Source organism: Cyanistes caeruleus, chromosome 2, assembly GCF_971803275.1.
Source record: "Cyanistes caeruleus chromosome 2, bCyaCae1.hap1.1, whole genome shotgun sequence".
Lineage (NCBI taxonomy): Eukaryota > Metazoa > Chordata > Aves > Passeriformes > Paridae > Cyanistes > Cyanistes caeruleus.
Genome location: NC_141702.1, coordinates 72,993,273 through 72,999,852, shown reverse-complemented (window position 1 = coordinate 72,999,852; position 6,580 = coordinate 72,993,273). Strand labels below are relative to the sequence as shown.

At 36.2% G+C, this 6,580-nt stretch overlaps 1 long non-coding RNA gene across 1 annotated transcript; it reads right to left on the bottom strand.

Annotated features, from left to right (window-relative positions):
* Positions 1 to 703: 703 nt before the first annotated feature.
* Positions 704 to 3,197, bottom strand: LOC147654917 (uncharacterized). Its single transcript, XR_015282556.1, has 3 exons — positions 3,080 to 3,197; positions 1,290 to 1,382; positions 704 to 840 (listed from the first exon to the last, which is right to left on the bottom strand). It is a non-coding gene; the product is annotated as an uncharacterized LOC147654917 (long non-coding RNA).
* Between the last annotated feature and the right edge of the window lie 3,383 nt (positions 3,198 to 6,580).

Here is a 6,580-nt window from a genome sequence, read left to right as displayed (position 1 = left end):
TTTTTTGGTATTTTTTTCATTTCACAGCCCCATAGATACATCAATGTCTACATATGATGGATTCATTGTATTTTTTCTCTTTTTACACCCCTTTGAGATAGCAGATTTCTTTCAGGATTTCAGTCTGCAGAAGACATGTAAGTAGACATAATGGTTTCAGAAATTCCAGGAAACTGAATGTTAAAGAGGAGTAGGTTGTACCAGCTCAAGCACATCTGGATACATTTAATCTCAGGATGGCTTACCAGTGTCCTTAATACATGCTCCAATCCATGAACTACAAGTTACCAAGAGAGATTATCTGGAGAAATATTCAAAATAAAATAATTTTAAGAAGTTCTTCTTTACTTAATGCACAGCTTAAATGTCTGGGGGTTTAGGCCACATGGTACTTAAAATGCTAAAAGATCACATGTTCAAGAAGTAAATTAATGGAAGAAAAACATACCATATTTACACAACCTTTTCTAGCTTAGGGAGTCCTACTGACACAAATAATGTGAATAGGATAAAAAGTAAGAGCCTGAATAAGACGTAAGGACGAAGCAGAGATTTCAGAGGAACCAACTTTAAAAATTGTTCCTTGAAAGAAGAGTGAGCATCATGCTCATAAACAACAATATCTGAACAGAAAAACGTACATATCCATAATTAGTCATTGTTTATTTCTTCACAGTAACAATAATGATTAAATCCATGCAGGTGAAGAACAGTCTCAGCAGACACCAAATCTGTTACAGTGCTCATGATCTTCAACAGAAGTGTTGCCAAACAGAAGGAAATTTCTGGGAACAGGCGTTCATTCTTAGCACTTGAATAAGTTGAAAATTATTCTGTTCTCTACAAAACACAAATATTAAAATTGTGTAAAATGTAAATTGTACCTTTTTCTGTGCAGTAAACACCTATCTTGACAAGTAAGAATAGCATGTTCTTGAATTGTATGCATTGTCTTTATCTATCCAAGTCTAGATTGTCCAATGAAGGACTGAGCACTGAGCAAGTAAACTTCTTGGTCTGAGCTGATAGTGTATGTTCATTAGTCTTAAAAAAAAAAAGATTAATTTTCTAGCCTTTTCCATTAAGTTATTCCCCAGATAATATTTTTTTTCCTGAAAAGTACACTCAGGAAGAAGTAAATGAGAAGGCCACCAGCAAGTGAATGGCTGAGCCTTCAGAACTTCAGGGGTGTGTATGTTTGAATTTTAAATGTATGAATACAAATCTGGTGCAGTTCCTAATCCACTAATAAATTTATAGACACAAATAAAAGCATTAGGCATACATACAACTTTTTTGAGGCAGTCTTGCCACAGTCCTCCTCTTTTCCCCTGTATGACTGCACTGAATGTGATGGAACTTGCTTGTCATCATCTGCCAATCTGCTGAGATAAAATATTCCTTTCTGCTGACATGGCCAGACTTTGAAACCAACTCAAAAATTAATTGCCATTTAAGAAGGAGGACTTCCCACCTCCTGCAAAGGAAAGGCACCTCTGTATTGGCCATTCTGTGGGAGAGCAGAGCACGCTTTAGGCAGTATACAGCACACAAAATTAGACATCATTTGCGGTGAAAAGTTAGCTAAGCTCCTGGGGATGTTCCAAACACAACGTGAACAGTAAATGATTTCCCAGCACATTTTGGTAAGAACTGAGTGCACTGGCAGAGCAGTTTATAGAGTCTTGTATGGTAATTATTACGGCTATAATTTCTAGCGTTTAAAAAAATGCTGCTTGGGCACAGTACTTAAACCCCACCAGCACATTAACTTTCATAGGAAAGTCAGTACTTCAATAAAAACATTCTTCAAGGTTAATGATACTATTTTACATGAGGATAGTGATTCAATTTTATAGAGAAATTAATCCAGACTGAGAATCTGTTTTGGTATAGGACTATTTATTTTTATAGTACATGACTCCGAAAGTGTACCTCAGATTCTACTGCTTGAGCTGCAATTTAAAAAAAAAATCACTTCCTTACAATTTTATGGACAAAACCATGTACTAATACATGTCTTAGGTGTTCATTTTGGGCTAGAGGTCAAACACTGTTGTATCAATGTTCTAAAAGCCACATTTCCCAGGAAGCCAAGAGACCTTAGTTTTCCCAAGGCAGATCCAAGCTGTAAAATTCATTAAGACAGAGTTCAGTGGGGATGTGCGCCTGTCTGTGCGCACCCTGGAAATTTTAGCCTGACCTCTTTCAGACTGACAGAAGTCTCAAGCTAACACACTGGCTTCAGTGTTACTATAAAGTCAAATCCAAACTACTGCAGATTTTTTTGAGAGAGATTCAAGCCTAGCAATCTACTGCAGGCTTGTCTGTAATCATTCACCCTGAAACTATAAAAGGTCTCAACAAATAAAAACATAATTTTCATACCCCAAGTCATTGTGATCTAAGTAGTACTGAACTAAAAATGTCTGACCAACTCCACACCATGATTAATGAGCTTCCTTAGCACCTTCTATGTCAGAGCAAACCAGAGGGAAACATGATACTGGTCCTCTCCCTTCTTCCATTCAGTCAGTCAGTGAGAGACTGAAAGGCCAAGGATCCTGCCCCACTCTAAAGTGTGGGCTTCTTGGAGAAAAACCCTATGTCATAAGATTCATAAGATGCTTCAAAATAACGCAACCTTCAGCACAGCACAGAGATATTTAAAGAAAAAAATCCCCATAAAATTAATGCCATTCATTATTAAATGCAGTGTATTACTTTCTAGCAAGAACTGCTGAAAGAAATGTAGAGCAATTCTGAGGATGAAGAAGACCTTAAAAGAAACCAAACTGCCACTGAAGTATACATTTTATAACTATAAAGATGTGACTCAACTGAGTTTCAAGTACAGTTTCCACACAAAAGAATCATAAGACATCTTTTTTTTTATTTTTCCTCCACAATCCAAAAGGAACAACTTCCACTTTGGAACTTAGACCAACAAGGCAGTGCCCAAAAAATAGTTTGAGTCCTTTCAGACAGCACATGATGTTCTAAGTCCAGAAGAGATAAGGACTGAAGGCAGAGTTGTGATAATTGGTGTATTATTACAGGGAAGATGCTGGGTGCTTACAATGTGAAAGCCACAGGCAGTGCTTGGAGTTCAGGAGTGTCCACAGCTACTGATGTTTCAAGTGTAGTGAATGTCTTAAATGAAAATATCTTCAGGCAGATTACTTGACTTCTAGGCATTGCCTCAGTGATAGTACCAAGTGGGTTCAGAGATGGGATGCACTCACAAAGGGGTGGAATCTGGTGTTTGTTGCATAAGAGAGGATTGGAGATCTGGAGAAGGTGTTCACACCCTTTAGCTTTAAGGGCCCAGATTAGGATATAATCTCTTTAGGTTCTTTATGGTCAAGAACATGTCACAAATGCACAATTATCCAGCCAGGGAAATTAATTTTTATACTTTGGGCTCAATGACCTCAGAAGTTTTGTCCAACCTAATTGATTCTGTGATTCTCTTATGCTATGGCACATCCCATGGAAAATCTTTCTCACATGCATGTAAAATTCTCAAGTTTAGCATCATACTTTTAGGTTGAAGTAGTGCAATCATTATGATGGCATTTTGAAAAAAAGTGTTTAGCCTATGGTTTATACCAGAAAAATTGTCATCCCCCAAGCGGATGCAGCAGCACAGATGACCTGGGATCCAGGAAATATGGAATAGGAGAGGAGGAGGCTCTTTCATAACCCTGAACCTGAGATAATGTCTACTAATATAATGATAAATGTAATAGCAATATTACGTCTGCTATTGTCCTCAGTTGAGGACCATAGCTCAAGGATGTTAATGAATAAGCAAAATTTTAGAGAAATGCTGTAGGAATGATTAAATTACTGAATAATATTTCTTCCATGAAAATAATAAATGACTGGATATCATGTTTTTTAGTCAAGGATTATTAGAAACTCTACTTACTTATCTTGCCATAAAAATTTAGGAATTGATATGACCACAGCCAGTAAATATATGGAAGCAAAATTTCAGCAATGAGCTGCATCTTCAGCATAGCAGATGAAGGGGTACATGAAGATGCAGTACCTGGAAGCTCATGTGTGACTAATTCAGGCGAGAAATAAAGCACAAGCTTTTAACAGTGATTTTTTTTTTTCAGTGGAACAAATTACCTCAACTTGCAATGGACTATTGCTCTCTATGCCAGTTTCAAAATGAAGACTGAATTTTGAGTAAGTAAGAGTTTGAGAGAGAGACAGATATAATTTAATTCCAGTACAATTTAATTTAGGAAAACACTATGGTGAGTTTTTGAAAGGAGATCAGGCAAGATGAGTCAAATACTCCCTTGTAGATTTGAGATCTATGTTTTTTTTGAAATAGTTTATTGGGCATTGCTTCTACTCTTATTAGAGTTACCTTTTAAATAATTTCATGAAAAATAACATGGCAGAAATTCCCCAGATCCTGCTCAGCTGCCAGTGTAGCAACCTCCTTCCCTTTTTTCTCAGCCTGCAGTGCAGGTATAATCAACATCCAGGTCACCCTCACCACCAGTCTTCACTGCTTTTCAGTTTTATTTTGTCTGTCTTGCAAAACAGCTGTACTGCAGGCAGGTTCTTTCCCCAAATTCTGGCAACCACTGCACGCTTTTTGCTAGCCTTGCAGCCCTGCAACCAAGTGTGAGGGCCAATCTCCCCACAGTTTCTCAAAACCTTTTATTTTCTTGCCTAATTTCATTTCATCCCTCTCAAATCACAACCTCATATTCTACTGAATGAGAGCCTCACAAACAGATCTGGGGCATGCATCCACTATAGCACTACTACCAGGAGTATTTTGGTCATACATAAATTTGTTTTCGGAATCAAGGAACGCCATTTGTTTTAACTGTGCAGGGTTGTGCTATAAGAAAAAGTCAACTGCTCTAAAAAAAAAAAAAAAAAAGAAAAGGTTAAAACCAAAAGCCAAAAGTCTAACACATGTATACCCTTTTTCTTGTATTAAAGTAGAAAAATTACTTTTTTTTTTATTATTTTTTAAAAAAATTCCTTAATCTACTACAAGAAACTTCCTGTTCTGGAGCATGGTGTCATTTAGAGACAGAAATGCTAGGTCTGTTCCAGTGGGTACCTTGATTCCCAGTTTTGCAGCAAGATGTAATAATAGTTATCTCAGACAAATTGCAAACTAGTGGTGGTTAACAAAAGTAAGTCTTGAATTTGTTAAAAAAGAAAATAAGAGGAAAGGCCACCAGAGTTTAAAGTGAGAAGGATATTGGAAAATAAAACCACACAAATTTAAAAACCTACAATGTGTTCTGAAATATCTCTAAAACAGAGCCTAATGAAAATATATGATAGGCCATGTCATGAAAATGTTTTATTGTATTCATAACAAGGTACTGTCAAACACATTCTTGGCACTTCATAAATAATAAATAGTGATAACAAAACACTTTTATAACTTCACCACATATAAGCAATGCAGCCAGTACAACCTAATGAATATAAAATCTTTATATCTCTACCAGCCATCATGTATTTTCTCAATACGTTATGTCAACATTTTTAAGCAACCACCAGAACTGCTCAGATGACTTGATCAGATGACTATATACTGGATGTTTAAAAACCTCTGACATCTGGAAAATTTAATTTCCTAAGAATATAAAATTTTAAAAGGCTACAGAAAGTTAGAGGGAACTTACTGAAAAATTGGGTTGGAAAAGAATAAGCAGAAAGCAGAGAGCGTCAGTGGAAAGTAAAATGACTTCACTGGGTTAATGAGAAAAGCATAGAGAAAGCACTTAGGTTTCTTAAATAATGTGATCCCAATAAAAAAATTTGCAAACAAGAGGAAAAGGACAAAACCCACACGATTTTGATTCTGTAAATAATACAATGATTCAATTATATAATGTTCATTAGACTTGTAATAGCTTCTGTTCCTCCCTTACTTTCCCTCACCTTGTCTATGTTTTTGACTTGCAAGAAAAAGCTGAGAAATATTAGTACATCCAAAGCCATGAACGCTTTAAAGAATGAAAGCTGTTGACTTTTTGTTGCCTCTTCTTCTGAGCACAATATTATTATTCCAGGTTTTATATTTCAGGTTTTTCTGTCTGAAGGAGATACTTTCCATGGTCTGAGTTAGATTGATCAAATGGTTTCTTTTCCCCAGGGTTTGTCAGCTGAAAACTTTACTGTAAATCATTGCCTCCTCTTCACTCTCAAAACATATATTAAAAGACAGCACCACACTGGAGGTACTGCTCACAAAACTGCAGCACTCCCTTGATTTCTGTTCCAGGTAACCTCCTTAACAGGTAAATGAATAGCCATGCTCCACATTGAACAGGTTTTTGTAAAAATAGATTGTTTGCTTGGATCAAACAATCCTACTTCTGGCAGAAAAGAAAAAAAGAGAAATCAAATGCAACACAAAGGCTGAAGTGGAACAATACAACAGTATAGATAAAATCCTCAAGAACTTTACTTAAGGACATAAAATTTATTAAAGTGAATTAGATTATGCTCTCATTATGTCTGGAACCAGGTTGCTGACATTAAGTAATTATGCTGCTTAGGGGAATTGAAAAATTCTCAT